Source organism: Pantherophis guttatus, chromosome 17 (assembly GCF_059756535.1).
Source record: "Pantherophis guttatus breed Tessera chromosome 17, ASM5975653v1, whole genome shotgun sequence".
Taxonomy (NCBI): domain Eukaryota; kingdom Metazoa; phylum Chordata; class Lepidosauria; order Squamata; family Colubridae; genus Pantherophis; species Pantherophis guttatus.
Window position 1 is genome coordinate 10,906,280 of NC_142079.1, and position 17,442 is coordinate 10,923,721.

General features: G+C 42.4%; 1 protein-coding gene across 4 annotated transcripts in view; it reads left to right on the plus strand.

Annotated features, from left to right (window-relative positions):
• GALNT9 (polypeptide N-acetylgalactosaminyltransferase 9) overlaps positions 1–17,442 on the plus strand; it is a 351,950-nt gene that overhangs the window by 322,918 nt on the left and 11,590 nt on the right. The window lies entirely within an intron of this gene.

A 17,442-nucleotide genomic window follows, 5' to 3' on the forward strand; every position in this document is an offset into this window, starting at 1 on the left:
TACTTATTCTTTCTTCTTTTTTTTAAAAAAAAGTTGAATATACCTCATTGGAGGGTAGGTGTGTCATTATATGTCACTCCCTTCCTTCCCAAAAGGCAAAATTTGTCTACAGCAAAAACAAGAATAAGAAAAGACGGCAATTTGCATCAAATGTATTCATGCAAATGTGTATAATCGGCTACAGGTTTTAAAATAATTGCTACCATTTTCATAGAGGCACAGTCTGCCTTTCCCCAGAGAGCTGAACACAGATAGGATCACTCTATGCCCATTTCATGGGACTCGATTATTAAAAGGGACGTGGTGGCTCAGCAGCTAAGACGCTGAGCTTGTCGATCGAAAGGTCGGCAGTTCAGCGGTTCGAATCCCTAGTGCCACGTAACGGAGTGAGCTCCTGTTACTTCTGCCAACCTAGCAGTTTGAAAGCACGTAAAAAATGCAAGTAGAAAAATAGGGACCACCTTTGGTGGGAAGGGAACAGCGTTCCGTGCGCCTTTGGCGTTGAGTCATGCCGGCCACATGACCACGGAGACGTCTTCGGACAGCGCTGGCTCTTCGGCTTTGAAACGGAGTTGAGCACTGCCCCCTAAAGTCGGGAACAACTAGCACATATGTGCAAGGGGAACCTTTACCTTTACCTTTAAGGACTCTAAGCTGACGACATGTTTAATTCTGTCTCCAGCTTTGCCTGGTCTTCTCCTACAAAAGACTACTATTTATGTGCTTTAATTAAACTTGAATCAAAATTCATTTGATTAAAAGGGGTTATAATAAGATGCCCGCTTCTGTGTTTTCTGGCTATTAAAATATTGATTTGAAAAAACAATGTGGGGGGAAAAAAAACAGCATTCAGGATTTAGAAAATTGTTTCTAAACAGTTTCTGGTCCATGTTTTTATCTAGTCCAAACCGGTTAACCAACTCTGTGGCTGGATTGCTGTTGTTTTCCCTTGTCGTTACCCTTTGATCATACGATTGTCATTTTCCTGCTGTGTTTATCCATCAATGCAAACTCTGTTTATAACAAATGTCTGACGGGAACCCCAGGAGGACTGTTCCTACATTTTTATTTTTTTACAGCTTTCAGTCACTGATTCTGTTTGTTCTCCTGCTGCTAATATGATCTGAGCATTCAGGAAAGAGGTTTTACATCGTGCTTAAGGATTGTCCAATAAATACAGCTGTGCAAATTGGCAGTGATATTATCCATACAAACTCAAAGAAGGGGCAGATTAAAGCAAGTGCCATTTTCCCTGTCTTGTATTTACCTAAGATCAAGCTGTAAAGAACAGCATCAAGCCATAAAATCTTGTCGCGAAACAATGGAATGTAATATGTGGGAAAGACCTTGGAAGACAGGGCAAAGATAAGAGAAAGCATAGCCCACAGCTGCATAATGGGTGGAGAAAGAGATTCAGAAGGGTTCCAAGTAACACCCCCAACAAAATAAAGCTCTGAGACCTGAGGTTCTTCAAAGTTCCAATTTATTAGAGATGTCATGTTGGCACATCTGGGAAAACCTGATGTGAAAGCTTCCAGGTTTTCTCCACCCAGCTAACAAATCACAGCCTTGCCCCACACCCACAAGTTCATCACATTGTCCAATCAACTCTTCAAACACAACTGGATACAATCTTCTGGCAGTCTCCATCAGACGCAGGCAAAAGTCCTTGAATATGGAATGTTGTTATGACTAACTTTCTACTGCTCCAACAACAGCCCCCTCCCAACTGCCCCAGCTAAAATATGTGGCAGTTAAGAAGCAAAAAAGAATATTGTCTTCCAAAACTGATAGGGACCCTCCCTAGTTTCTTGGGTTGTCAAAGAGATGGCTGTAATGGTGAGTGGGAAAAACCTTGGGAGAGGAGAAGGAAGAGATGCTGCCTAGGGAATGGTCAGCTAAGAGAGGGCATAGCCCACCGCTGTATAACGGATGGAGAAAGAGGCTCAGAAGAGACCGTCCCTAGTTTCTCAGGCTACAAAGAAGACGGTTGAATAGAATAGAATAACAGAGTTGGAAGGGACCTTGGAGGTCTTCTAGTCCAACCCCCTGCTTAGGCAGGAAATCCTACACCACTTCAGACAAATAGTTATCCAACATCTTCAAAACATTCAGTGTTGGAGCATTCACAACTTCTGGAGGCAAGTTGTTGGTTAATTGTTCTAAACTGTCAGGAATTTTCTCCTTAGTTCTAAGTTGCTTCTCTCCTTGGTTAGTTTCCACCCATTGCTTCTTGTCCTGCCCTCAGGTGCTTTGGAGAATAGCTTGACTCCCTCTTCTTTGGGGCAGCCCCTGAGATATTGGAACACTGCTATCATGTCTCCCCTGGTCCTTCTTTTCATTAAACTAGACAGACCCAGTTCCTGCAACCGTTCATTGTATGTTTTATTTTTTATTTTTTTTATTAATCATATTTCTATGCTGCCCATTCTCCGAGGACTCTGGGCAGCTTACAATAATCGACAGTATACTAAATAGCATATTGCCCCAACAATCTGGGTCCTCATTTTACCCACCTCGGAAGGATGGAAGCCTCCAATCCCCTCATCATCTTTGTTGCTCTTCTCTGCACTCTTTCTAGAGTCTCCACATCTTTTTGACATCATGGCGACCAAAACTGGATGCAGGATTCCACGTGCGGCCTTACCAAGGCCTTATAAAGTGGTATTAACACTTCACCTGAATATATAACTCAATATAACCCAGTCTTGAGTTGAGTTGATGCTCCAGAATAGATTGCAACCGGGTTTTATGAGTTCCCTTTTGATTTTCTGGACTGCTTTTGAATCTTTTGAATTCTAGCTAAATATCCTTCCCACGAGATTAGTGTTGGCATCAAGTTGTGCAATTCTATACAAATTCTATACAAAGATTTCAGGTTCCCCTTTATTCTGCCTCCTACATGCACACACCTTCTCCTGTGTTATTATTGTACAATTCTAGCCCGGATTTTGTTCCCCCTACCTCCGATGTAAATTATACGTTAGTCTTTAGAATATCACCCTGCTGCTTTGAATAAGGTAGGTAGGAGGGGAGGAAAAAATGAATGGAAGTTGCTAGAATACCCAGAAAGGATGATTTGCTCACATTACCATTAAAATGTAATTTTAGATTCTGCATTGTTGGCAGAGTGATTTTTTTTTTTTGAGGGTGTACGTGCGTGCGTGCATGGTTTGTAAGCATTAAAATGGCCTTGCTTTTGAAGGAAGCTGGGACATAGCCCTCATATACATTTGTGGAAAAGCTGGCAATGATTCCGTGATTGAGTAGAAGCTCTAAGATTCAACTCTCAGAATGTACTAGGTGGAGGAAAACCCACGTGCCTTTATAGCAGAGGTGTCAAACTCAAGCTCGGGGCAGTGGTGGGTTTCAAAATTTTTTACTACCGGTTCTGTAGTTCTGGCTTGGTGGGCGTGGCAGGGGAAGGACGCTGCAAAATCTCCATTCCCTCCCCACTCCTGGGGGAAGGATATTGCAAAATCCCCATTCCCACCCCACTCCAGGGGAAGGATACTGCAAAATCTCCATTCCCACCTCACTCCAGGAGAAGGATATTGCAAAATCCCCATTCCCACCTCACTCCAGGGGAAATATACTGCAAAATCTCCATTCCCGCCCCACTCCAGGGGAAGGATACTTTAAAATCCCCATTTCCTCCCGATCAGCTGGGACTCAGGAGGCAGAAAATAGATGGGGGCGGGGCCAGTCAGAGATGGTATTTACCGGTTCTTGGAACTACTCAAAATTTCCGCTACAGGTTCTCCAGAACTGGTCATATATATATATATGGGTCTTTGCATCACGTGGCTTATTTTGGCTGAAGAGTGACATTCCAAATATTTTGAGAAAGGGGTTCAATTTTAAGAGGCTGACTGAAGGATTCCACAACCATCTTTAGATTTTCAAACGCCCCATTTTGTTTCTTGAGACTTGGACTCTCCTCCCCTAATACCACTCTATAAAGCCCTAGTAAGACCACACCTAGAGTACTGCATCCAGTTTTGGTCACCACACTATAAAAAAGAGGTTGAGACTCTAGAAAGAGTGCAGAGAAGAGCAACCAGGATGATGAGGGGACTGGAGGCTAAAACATACAATGAACGGTTACAGGAACTGGGCGTGGCTAGTCTAGTGTAGATTTTCTCCTTGCGTGGGGGTTGGACTAGATGACCTACAATTCTGTTAATCTGTAACCAAGATGCTTAGGGTACTGTAGACTAAAACATACATGAACGGTTGCAGGAACTGGACATGCCTAGTTTAGTGAAGAGAAGGACCAGGGGAGACAGGAGAGGAGTCTTCCAATATTGGAGGGGCTACCACAGAGAGGAGGAAGGGGGTCAAGCTATTTCCCAAGGCACCTGAAGGCCAGACAAGGAATAATGGATGGAAACTGACCAAGGAGAGATTCAACCTGGAAATAAGGAGGAATTTTCTGACAATGAGAACAATCGACCCATGGAACAGAAGTTGCCTTTAGAAGTTGTGGGAGCTTCATCACTTGAGACTTTCAAGAAAAGACTGGACTGCCATTTGTCAGAAATGGTGTAGGGTCTCCTGCTTGAGCGGGGGGTTGGACTAGATGACCTACAAGATCCCTTTCAACTGTTAATTTGTTAATACCCACCTTCAACTCATTTTGAAGACCCTCCCTACTCTAGCATCTTTGGGGGACCCCAACAGAAATGCAGGAGTGCCCAAATGTAAATACCCACCCGCCCCCCATTTTTTTTTTAATTTGATTTATATGCCGCCCTTCTCCGGAGACTCAGGGCGGCTTACAATGTGCTCAGCAATAGCCTTCATCCTTTTGTATATTTATACAAAGTCAGCTTATTGCCCCCACAAACTGGGTCCTCATTTCACCTACCTTAGAAAGGATGGAAGGCTGAGTCAACCTTGAGCCTTGGCGAGATTCGAACCCTGCAGTAATTGCAGGCAGCTGGTCTTAATAACCAGCTTAATAACAGGGTGCCTTAGACCACTGTACTACCAAGGCTCTATTTCATCCTCATGGAGTTAGAAGACTCCAGGTGAAGATTCATGAATGTGAAGATACTCCAGACTCATCCCATGAGGGTGTGTGCTTGGGTGTAGCTGGAAAAAACCGACCCCTTGCAGGGAAATGGTGTACCTTTGCAAGTTTGCATGACTTTACAAGACCCAGAAGATAGATGCAATTATGGATATACGCTGACATCGCTGGACTGAAATAAAACTCCTGGAGTTTCTCCTGAGGGTCTTAACAATTCTATGGAATTTTGCTTCGGCAAACATATTTCAGGAGTAAAAAAAAAAAAAAATCTGCCCTTCTGCACTTCAGACCTTAGGAAATAGAACTTGGTGGATGCGGTGCTAATGAACTGGATATGCTAAAAGGTCAAATAATCTTAAACGGAAACGTTCTCCGAAGGCATTGGCTCTGCAAAAACTCCTCTTTTTTTTTAGAAATAACCTATCAACAAGGGATGTCTTCAGTGGTGGGTTTCACATTATGTTACTACTGTTTTGCATGCACACTTCATGCACGCACATGCTCGATTCATGCGTGAGCTTGCCTTCCGCGCATGCACCCGGCCTCAAAAATGTGCCTAAATAGGATGGCATAGAGCCGGGGCGGGTGGGCGTGGCCACCTGCAATTTCCGCTACCGGTTCGAGCGAACTGCTTGCTTACACAGCTACCTCTGGGTATGCATATCCCTGGGGCAAAAGGGATGCAGTACGCTCCCTCCCACATGTTGGAGTAGACCAGGTGCCTCAATAGAAAAACACTCTCTCTCCTGGCTCAAGCTGATGAAGGGAGGAGAACTTGTGGCTCAGAGGTTAATACAACTGCCTAACATGCAGGCAGCCCAAGTTCGAATCCAAGTAAGAGTATGGCTAGCTGATGAGAGCTAAATAGCTTGAAATAGATCTATACTAGTCTCCCTTTATTTCTTTATCAACGAAATATAAATTTGGTATAAAATGGTTTGTCGTCAATGCGACTGCTTGAGGGCTCCTGGATTGGAGCTTAAAGGCGAAAGGGAAGCAGGATGCTCCCTCCCATATTGGGGTAGACCAGGTGTTTCGACAGAAAAACACTTTAGATATATATATATCTAAAGATATAATAAATAAATAAATAAATAATAAAGATATATATAAAGATAGATAAAGATAGATATATATATATCAGGGGTGAAATCCAGCAAGTTCTAACAGGTTCTGGAGAACCGGTAGCGGAAATTTTGAGCAGTTCAGAGAACCGGCAAATACCACCTCTGGCTGGCCCCAGAGTGGGGAGGGAATGGGGATTTTGCAATATCCTCCTTCCCCCAGGAAGGGAGGGATTGGAGATTTTGCAGTATCCGTCCCCTGGAGTGGGGTGGGAATGCAGATTTTGCAATATCCTTCCCCTGCCACGCCCACCAAGCCACACCCACAGAACCGGTAGGGAAAAGTTTTGGATTTCACCCCGATATAACTTTTTCAAGTTAGCTCGCTAAGCAGGGTTTTTTTTAAAAAGAAAAAGAAAACACTTTGCATTATTCCATCATAAATATCAGATGTTTGCTCGATGCTAATCCATATGGTAGCCTTTCTTCCACGAGTCCCGAAGGACCTGCAATGAAGCTCTGTGGAAAGATTATTAAGCAAAGATGCTTGTGAGTGCTTTCAAAGTTGCCATTGCATTTTTCGTTGGTTTTTTTTAAAGACGGCACATCTGTCTTGCGTTAAAGTTTCCATCCATCCATCCGTTATTCCTTGTCTGGTCTTCAGGTGCTTTGGAAAATAGCTTGACCCCCTCCTGTCTGTGTCAGCCCCTCAAATATTGGAAGATGCTATCCTGTCTCCCCTGGTCCTTCTCTTCACTAGACTAGCCAGGCCCAGTTCCTGCAACCGTTCATCATATGTTTCAGCTTCCAGTCCCCTAAGCATCTTGGTTACAGATTAACAGAGTTGGAAGGGACCTTGTAGGTCATCTAGTCCAACCCTCCACCCAAGCAGGAGACCCTACACCATTTCTGACAGGTGGCACTCCAATCTCTTCTTGAAGGCCTCCAGTGATGAAGCTCCCACAACTTCCAAAGGCAACTTCTGTTCCATCGGTTGATTGTTCTCACTGTCAGAAAATTCCTCCTTATTTCCAGGTTGAATCTCTCCTTGTTCAATTTCCATCCGTTATTCCTTGTCTGGCCTTCGGGTGCTTTGGAAATAGCTTGACCCCCTCCTCTCTGTGGCAGCCCCTCAAGTATTGGGGCACTTCTATCCTGTCTCCCCTGGTCCTTCTCTTCACTAGACCAGCCATGCCCAGTTCCTGCAACTGTTCATTGTATGTTTTAGTCTCCAGTCCCCTCATCATCCTGGTTGCTCTTCTCTGAACTCTTTCCAGAGTCTCAACATCCCTTTTATAGTGTGGTGACCAAAACTGGATGCAGGATTCTAGGTGTGGTCTTACTAAGGCTTTATAGATGGTATTAGTGCCTCCCTTGATTTTGATTGTATCCCTCTGTTAATGAAATTTAGGATTGCATCGGCTTCTTTGGCTGTCGCTGCAGACTGTTGGCTCATATTTAATTGGTTGTCTGCTAAGACTCCAAGATCCCTCTTCACAGTCACTGCTATTAAATGTGGTTTCACCCAGTCTATATGTGTACTTTTGGTTTTTCTTGCCTAAGTGTAAGACTTTTCTCTACATTGAATTTCAGTTTGTTACTTAGGGCCCAGAATTCAAGTCTGTCAAGATCCATCTGGATCTTGAGCCTATCATCTTGGGTGTTGGCTATCCCTGCCAGCTTAGTATCATCTGCAAATTTGATAAGTTCCCCTTCTATTCCCTCATCCCTCATAAAGGATGGAATGCAGATTTCTTTACATAGGTAAAGATAAAGGTTCCCCTTGCGCATATGTGCTAGTTGTTCCCGACTCTAGGGGGCAGTGCTCATTTCTGTTTCAAAGCCAAAGAGCCAGAGCTGTCTGAAGACGTCTCCGTGGTCATGTGGCCAGCATGACTAAATGTCAAAGGCGCATGGAACACTGTTCCCTTCCCACCAAAGGTGGTCCCTATTTTTCTACTTACATTTTTTACCTGCTTTCGAACTGCTATGTTGGCAGAAGCTGGGACAAGTCACGGGAGCTCCCCCCGTTACGCAGCACTAGGGATTCGAACTGCTGAACTGCCAACCTATCGATTGACAAGCTCGGCGTCTTTAGCCACTGAGTCACCGCCTCCCTCTTTACATACAAACCTGAATTAATGTGGGTTCTTTTTGCCCTTTCTTTATCCTTGCGGCAGGCACATTCTTGGCAATTAGGGGATGATCATTTTAATCCAGATTTAGGGGCACCTCAGGGTCTCAAGCACAATGGGCCATTCTGGAGAACGTGACTAGCATTGCACCAAGATTAAATCTAGAGATCAAACATGATCCGGTCAAATCTCCCAATTGAATAGAACCTTTGAATCAAGGCAGATGTATTTTAATGGATTAGGTCAGGAGTCTCCAAACATGGCAACTTTAAGACTTCTGGACTTCAACTCCCAGAATTCCCCAGCCAGCCAAACAACATTTCCAAGTCTGATACATTTTGGTGTAAATTCCTCACACCTTTATTTATCCATTACAGGTAGTCCTTGACCCAATTTGCCTTGATCAGATTCTTGTAGAGAGCTTAAGTTTGAAACAAACCTTTATATTCATTTGAACTGCCTGGATTTCTGGATTTTCCCATGCTTGACACTAGGTCTCCAACCCTCCTCTCTGCAGACAGTCCTCGATTTACAATAGTTCATTTAGTGACCATTCGAAGTTACGATGGCTCTGGGAAAAAAGGTTGTAAGTCAAGGACTACCTGAAGTTCTTGGCATCCACACAGACTTTATTTATTGATACGTTTTACCGTATGGTTTAGGTATTTCGAGGACTTTGATTAAAACAGCAGGACAGGAGCGTTGTAAGCACAAATAAAGTAATCGCAAATCAATATTGAAACCTCGTCCGGTGTTCCATAAAATTTCTGTAATCCTGTCGAGCCTGAAATTGGAACCTTTAAAATTTTCTTCTGATGATACGGTGCGAACCTGACTTCTATCTCGGCTTTCTCTAAATGGCTCCGTCCTAGATATTCTCATTCAGTCTGTGCAGTTCGCATGAGCAAAACCGTACTTGCAACAGGGAGAGAAAATTATGGTCTTCGCAGAGAAATACAGTTTTCTTAAAAGCCTCATGATATTCATTCCTTTTGAGAGCAGAAAGTGGTCTCTATCTAAAAGGCCGTTGATTTTTATTTGTTGATTCTGCTGTACTGTACTTTGGGGTGGGGGGTGAAATATGAGGTTAAAAGAATGTTTGCTGAGTATTGAAACGTCAAGAAAGTAGATGTTCTAATTTTGAGTTAGAAATGGGCTTTGATAAAGATATTTTTTTTCCTCTTCCTCCTCCTTCTCCTCCTCTTCCTTCCTTCCTCCTCCTTCTTCTCCCTCTCCTCCTCCTCCTTTCTTCTTCCTCCTCTTCTTTTCTTCTCCTCCTCCTTCCTCCTCCTCCTTCTTCTCCCTCTCCTCCTCCTCCTTTCTTCTTCCTCTTTTCTTCTTCTCCTTCTCCCTCCTTCTCTTCTTTCTCCTCCTTTCTTCTTCTTCCTCTTTTCTTCTTCTCCTTCTCCCTCCTCCTCTTTCTCTTTTCTTTCTCCTCTTCTTTCTCCTCTTTTCTTCTTCTTCCTCCTCCTTTCTTCTTCCTCTTTTCTTCTTCTCCTTCTCCCTCCTCCTCTTTCTCCTCTTTCCTTCTTCTTCCTCCTCCTCTTTTCTTCTTCTTCTTCTCCTTCTCCCTCTCCTCCTCCTCCTCTTTTCTTCTTCTTCTTCTCCTCCTCTTCCTCCTCCTTCTTCTTTGTCCTCCTCCTCTTCCTACCTGCCCCTGCTGTTCTTAATAAAGCTGCCAGACAAGGATATTGGATTATCTAAAAGCAGTCTGCCAAAGTTTGATTTTTCTCCTCCTTCCCCCTTCTCCTCCTCCAGCTCTTTCCCCCACCCCTTTCCTGAAATAGGAAGGAAAAATAAAACTAAAGCAGCAGGAATCCATGATGTTTGCTATTTCATGTAAAAAAAAGAAAAAACCAAAATAAGTCCTTAGTCCCAGAATGGTTGATTTTGGGGGCACCAAAATCCACCTCAGCTAGAGTAGGAAGTGGAGATGAGTAAAATCGCCGCTGAAAATGCCCACTTTATACAAAATCCCTTTCTCCTCATCAACACCAGGAATTGAATGGATGCCGATCAGTATGGAAGAGAATTATGAGTATCTAAGAAGTAGGAAGCCGAGTTAGCTTTATTTTGGAAGCTCCCTAGATAGGTATAAAGGAACATAAGAAACCGCTCTATTAGAAGTAGCTTATTAGAAGATAATTAAAATAAACGAGCTTATCTCCTCTAGCTTCAATATTAAATACATTGTTTTGCTGAAGGAGAAAAAGTCGAGCAATTGCTCTGCCTACCATCTTTTTTTAACATTTATTTTCTTCACTTTACCTCACAATTTCCATCTTTACACTCCTGAACGGGTATAAATTCACCGTTTATGCTATTATGTATACAATATATAGTTGTTGTTCTAAATATTTTTTTTACATTTTACGTTTTATAACATCATACTATAATACTGTATATTCTTCATCTATCCTTATCCTTATTACTATTTTCTAGTTAGCTAATTATCTTTTCTTGTTAATTTCCTAATCTTTGCATCTACTCTCTAACCAGTTGTACCATACATTCCAAATCAAATAATATTCTGTTTTTTCTCCTTTATCTTTTATTTCCATTGTCAGCCTATCCATCTCTGCGCAATCTAATATTTTCTTTATCACCATTTCTTCAGATGGCATATTTCCATTTTTCCAATTTTGCGCATAAACAATTCTAGCCGCTGTTATTACACGTAATATTAAATATTGGGGTTTTTTTAAATTATAGTTCCCTGTTAATATGCCTAGTAAGAATATCTCCGGTTTTAGCTCTAATTGTTGTTTTACTATTTCCTCTAGCCACTTTCTTATCCTTGTCCAATATTTTTTTGCTACTGGGCAAGTCCACCACATGTGCTAGTATGTTCCCAGCGCCTGTTTACATTTCCAACATTCCGGTGATCTGTTTGGGAACATTTTTGCTAATCTTGGTGGAGGTAGATGCCTGCCATGTTCTATGAGCTCCTTCCTCAGTAACAGAGTTGGAAGGGACCTTGGAGGTCATTTAGTCCAACCCCACTGCTCTCGCAGGAGACCTATACAAGGGATTCAAACCGCTGATCTTTCTGATTGACAAGCTCAGCGTCTTAGCCACTGAGCCACCTAGGGAGCCACCTCAATTCTATTTTCAATTCTATTGCTCAGCGGTATAAAGAGAAAAATGCTTGTTCCTGGCTATTTTCTGTACTTTGGGGACGCTTTTAAATAACACGCCTGTCTTCCTTTCCTCCTTCAAATGTAATTGATTGTTTCAGAAAGACAGGAGATTTAGTTGTCTTTACAGAAAAGAACCTTATCTCATTTTTTTTTTTTTTTAAAAAATCCTTTTCAGGTCAATGTCTAAACACATCCGGTCACAGGAATGATGTTCTTTGTCAGAGTAGCACAAAATGGATTTACTGGGGTTTTTTTTGTTTTTTTTTAGGGTTGGATTAGCATTTAAAATATGTGGGTCATTTTTAAAATCCTATTTTATTTTTTCCTGTAATCTTATCTTCTTCTCCCTCCCATTGTGCCAGACTATTAATTTGCCTGATTTATCTCTCTGCTCATAAAACCCTCAAAGAGATAAAGAACGCTGAGTGTAAAAATTCTTCAGGAAATATTTCAGTGTTGACCATGATTAAGAGATTTTCTCCTATAAGGTTAACCAGAGACTGTCTTCTCTCAAAGTCATGACTGCTCCTCTCTGCTCTTCTGCTCCTCCTCCTCTTCTTCTTCTCCTTCTCCTCATTCTCCTCCTCCTCCTCTCTTCTTCTTCCTCTTTTCTTCTTCTCCTCCTCCTCCTCCTCCTGTTTCTTCTTCTTCTCTTCTCCTCCTCCTCCTCCTGTTTCTTCTTATCTTCTCCTCCTCCTCCTCCTGTTATTCTGCTATTTTTCTCCTCTTCCTCCTCCTCCTATTCTGCTATCCTTCTCCTTCTCCTCTTCTTCTTCCTCTTCTTTTCTTCTCCTTCTCCTCCTCCCTCTCCTCCTTTCTTCTTCTTCCTCTTCTTTTCTTCTTCTCCTTCTCCTCCTCCCCGTTTCTTCTTCTTCTCTTCTCCTCCTCCTCCTCTTTCTTCTTATCTTCTTCTCCTCCTCCTCCTCGTTATTCTGCTATTTTTCTCCTCTTCCTCCTCCTATTCTGCTATCCTTCTCCTCCTCTTCTTCTTCCTCTTCTTTTCTTCTCCTTCTCCTCCTTTCTTCTTCTTCCTCTTTTCTTCTCCTTCTCCTCCTCCCCATTTCTTCTTCTCTTCTCCTCCTCCTCCTGTTTCTTATCTTCTTCTTCTCCTCCTCCTCGTTATTCTATTTTTCTCCTCTTCCTCCTCCTCCTATTCTGCTATCCTTCTCCTTCTCCTTCTCCTCCTCTTCTTCCTCTTCTTTTCTTCTCCTTCTCCTCCTCCCTCTCCTCCTTTCTTCTTCCTCTTCTTTTCTTCTCCTCCTTCTCCTCCTCCTGTTTCTTCTTCTTCTCTTCTCCTCCTCCTCCTCGTTTCTTCTTCTTATCTTCTTCTTCTCCTCCTCCTCTTCCTGTTATTCTGCTATTTTTCTCCTCTTCCTCCTCCTCCTATTCTGCTATCCTTCTCCTTCTCCTCTTCTTCCTCTTTTCTTCTCCTTCTCCTCCTCCTCCCTCTCCTCCTCCTTTCTTCTTCTTCCTCTTCTTTTCTTCTTCTCCTTCTCCTCCTCCTGTTTCTTCTTCTTTTCTCCTCCTCCTGTTTCTTCTTATCTTCTTCTTCTCCTCCTCCTCCTGTTATTCTGCTATTTTTCTCCTCTTCCTCCTCCTCCTATTCTGCTATCCTTCTCCTTCTCCTTCTCCTCCTCTTAATAAAGCTGTCAGACAAGGATATAGGATTATCTGAAAACAGTCTGGCCGAAGTTTGATTTTTTTGCCTCCTCCTCCTCCTTTCCTCCCCTCCTCCTTAACTGCAGCTTTTCTCTCTCTGTAAACTTCCTTCAGAAAAAGCCAGAAAGTTTACAAAGATTCAGCAGAAACACTAAATGCGGCATCCATTAGTGTCAGCTCTAGAATCATATATCTTTGGAAAAAAAGACAGAATCCCGGTACAAATAGGATCAGCAACGAAACATTTCAAGATGGAGTGTTCTTGATGGATCCCAGCCATAATTTTTTCCCCATTTCAGAACCTTTATGAATGTCTTAGTGTACTTATTTTGAAATCTTCGTAGTTTCTCCATCACTCTTGCTAATAGCCAGATCAAATAGTGAATGCTTTTAAAGGATATAAAAGCTCATCTGAAAAACAGAAATGGCAAAGTGATTTTTCCCCCCCTTTCTCTAGTTAGCAAGAAACTAACCAGAACTTGAAAACAAACACATGGAGGCATTTCTGGAGAACTTTTAAATTCTTATATTTTTGCCTCCCCCCCACCACCTCCAAGTTTGAATTCTGATAAAGGAGAATCTTTGTGGCTCCAGGATTAAAATGAGGGGTCTTTGGTGCTCTCTGAGTTGGGTGGTTTTCTTGCAGCTGTCTCGTTACACAAACTAGATCACAGCAGCACTGATAGCGTTGCCTAGTTGGGTAATAAAACATCTGCAAGAAAACAACCAAGTCAGAGAGCACCAAGGACCCCAACAGACCTCCTCCTCCTCCCCTTTGCAAACTTCACTCCCTTCTAGCATAGATGATGTTGCCTAGTTGGGTAATAAAACATCTGAAAGAAAACAACTAAGCTCAGAGAGCACCGAAGTCTCCATAATTCTCCTCCTCCTCCTCCTCCTCTCCCCACTTCCTTCCTTCCATAGCGCGCAGTGGTTAGAATGCGCTATTGCAGGCTAATTGTGCCAACTGACCGGCTCAAGGCTGACTCAGCCTTCCGTCCTTCCGAGATGGGTAAAATGAGGACCCAGATTGTTGGGGGCAAGAGGCTGACTCTGTAAACTGCTTAGAGAGGGCTGTAAAAGCACTTTGAAGCGATATATAAGTATTATTGCTATTGTCCTTCCTTCCTTCCTTCCTTCCTTCCTTCCTTCCTTCCTTCCTTCCTTCCTTCCTTCCTTCCTTCCTTCCTCCCTCCCTCCCTCCCTCCCTTCAGGTTGACTCAGCCTTCTATTTTTTTTTTATTTATTTATGTGCCGCCCTTCTCCGGAGACTCAGGGCGGCTTACAATGTGTTAAGCAATAGCCTTCATACTTTTGTATATTTATACAAAGTCAGTTTATTGCCCCCACAATCTGGGTCCTCAATTTACCTACCTTAGAAAGGATGGAAGGCTGAGTCAACCTTGAGCCTGGTGGGATTCGATTTTACTTTAATTGCAGACAGCTGGTGTTAAATTACAGTGCTTCTGTCTGTTGAGCTAAACCAGGCTCCTATCCTTCCCAAGTGGGTAAAATGAGGATTGTTGCGGGCAAGAAGCTGACTCTGTAAACTGCTTAGAGAGGGCTGTAAAAGCACTATGAAGCGATATCTAAATCTAAGTGCTATTGCTATAAGATGGGGCAAAACTCACTTAACAACAGAAATTCTGAGCTCAACGGAAGTCATACGTCAAGGACTACCCGTACATAACTGGCTTATTTTTTCATACTAGATTGATCTTCCTTCCGTAATTTTCTGACAGTCCATTTAACTCTCAAAGAAACGGGTCAGGAAGGAAGGAAATCATCTCACAAGGCTTTTTCAGGTCAGAAAGCACGAGAAGCTCTGTAAAATATCAGAAATAGAGAAAAATTGAGCACTGAGAGATATAATGCCCAAATATGACTTTTTCCACCACCAACACTAGAGGGAAGTTAAAAAACAAGCAAACCTGCAAAGAGAAATCTAAAAGAACTTTTTTTGTTTTAAAAAACAAACTTTATTAAATTTAAAAAGATAAAATTATATAAAACATTCCCAACCTTAAAATACAATCAACAATACTAATCACAACAAACGAATTACATATATGTAATATATATAAATACAAACATACACAGTGACTTATTTCCTTTTTTATCTTAATGACGGTGTATAATTATTACTTTTAATTTCTTACTAGATTTTAACTTTACCTTCTTTTCATACCAATTGCTTTATCCACTCATACCAACTATCCCATACCTTAAAATACTGTGAGTCTTCCTTGTCTTTCAATTTCAACATTAGTCTATCCATTTCTGCACACGTATAAATTTTTTGAATTATTTGCTGCTCCGTTGGCAATTGATCTGTTTTCCAGACTTGTGCTAGGGCTAACCTAGCCGCCGTGATTATATGTAATGTTAGGTACTTTTTTCTTTTCTAATGTTTTGTTTAAGCATTCCTAACAAAAAGTTTTCTGGTTTTAGCTCAATATCTTCCTCAATTATTTCTGATATCCAAATTTTTATTTTTATCCAATATTTCTTAATTTTTGGGCAAAGCCATCAGACATGAAAGAAGGTTCCCTGTGCTTGCTTACATTTCCAACACATTGGGTTAAGTTTTGCATACATCCTCGCCAATCTCACAGGGGCTATTTTTTCATGCATTCTGAGAATGAAGTAGACAAACCAAATCTTTTTTTCTTTTTCTTCCTTCCTTCCTTCCTTTCTCTCTCTCTCCCTTCCTTCTTTCTTTCTCTTCCTTTCTTTTTCTCTCTTCCTTCCTTCCTTCCTTTCTCTCTCTCTCTCTCCCTTCCTTTTCTTTCTCTCGCTACCCTTCCTCCCTCCCTCTCTCCCTCCCTCCCTTTCTTTGCAAGGGAAGAAAACTTAAGAAACTTAAGGGAGATTTTAGCATTGAGAAAATGTAGCTTGAATAAATATTTGTCTTGCATATATAGATGAGTTGGACCGTTTCCCTTAACGCCTGTGGTTTAATGCTTTTTTTAGGCTCAACATATTGCATTACCATCTATCTTGAGAGGGTTATAAATACCTCTTATGTAATCTTTTTTTTAAAAAAAATGTAGGAAGCCCCTGGACTGTAGGAACCAGAACTAAAAAAATAAAATAAAATACAAAAACCCTGCGGATATTTATGTGAAGCCTTAATCTGCAAACAAAAGGAAACAAGTTTATCTTTTTAATGAAGGAACAACCTCATCAGGCCTCTCTAACATCGATCGTTTTCAGCGTTCTTAGCAATTGGAGAGCGTGGCTCTTGGGAAAGGCTCACCTTTTGTCCACTTCATCTTGGAGGAGGGGGTGAAGGGTGGCGGTGCCCGTGGCATGAGTGTTTGATTTGATTTGATTTCGGAGCTGAGGGCACTAGGGAGGCAGACGGATCATGGGACACTCATGGATTGAATCCAGTCTTTGAGGGCTGTGTGTCTTTGGCTAAGGTCGAGGGTGGAAATTGTTGCACTTGCAAAACCTGAATTAGGCCCTATGAGGTTTGAGAAGGATTTCTATTTAGAAAAAGTCCAGATGTTTTTGCATCTAATAAAAGTAGCTCCTTCCTCCTTCCTTCCCTCCCATCCTCCTTCCTTTTTCTCCCTTTCTCCTCCCTCCCTACTTTCCTTTTCCTTCCTTGCTTCCTCCCTCTCACCCTTTTTTCCCCTTCCTCCTCCCTCCCTTTTTCCTTCCTTGCTTCCTCCCTTTTTCCTCTTCCTTCTCCCTCCCTTTTTCCTTCCTTCCTCCCTCCATTTCTTCCTCCTTCCTCTTCCTCCTCCCTCCCTACTTTCCTTTTCCTTCCTTGCTTCCTCCCTCCCTCCCTCCATTTCTTCCTCCTTCCTTTCTCTTCTTCCCACTCCCTATTTTCCTTTCCTTCCTTGCTTCCTCCCTCCCTCCCTTTCTTCCTCCTTCCTTTCTCTTCTTCTCCCTTGCTTGCTCTCTTCCTCCTTCCTTTCTCTTTCTCCTCCCTCCCTTGCTCTCTTCCTTTCTTTTTCTTCCTCTTCCCACCATCCCTCCCACTCTCTCTTCCCCCTTCCTTTCTTCCTTCCTCCTCCCTCTGTCCCTCCCTCCCTCCCTCTAAAAATTGATCCCTTTGCATGTGGATTAATGGACTCTATTTTCCCACATTATCTCCCATTACTCATATGCAAATCACCAGGGGCTGGTGATGTATGGTGAAAACCCTAGTAGGCAGCAAGCAAGAAATAACTGGAGGTTTTCAAGAAGAGATTGGATGGGCATTAGTCCTGAATGGCATAGAGTCTCTTGCTTGGGCAGCGGGGTGGACTAGAAGACCTCCAAGGTCCCTTCCAACCTGCTCTTCTGCATTCAAAATTAAACACCTCTGGGGCCCCTTCCACCTCTGTGATTCTGTGTTCTAGGACATTTACACAGCCCATTCTCATATTCAAAACCGGAGTGGCCCTTTGCTC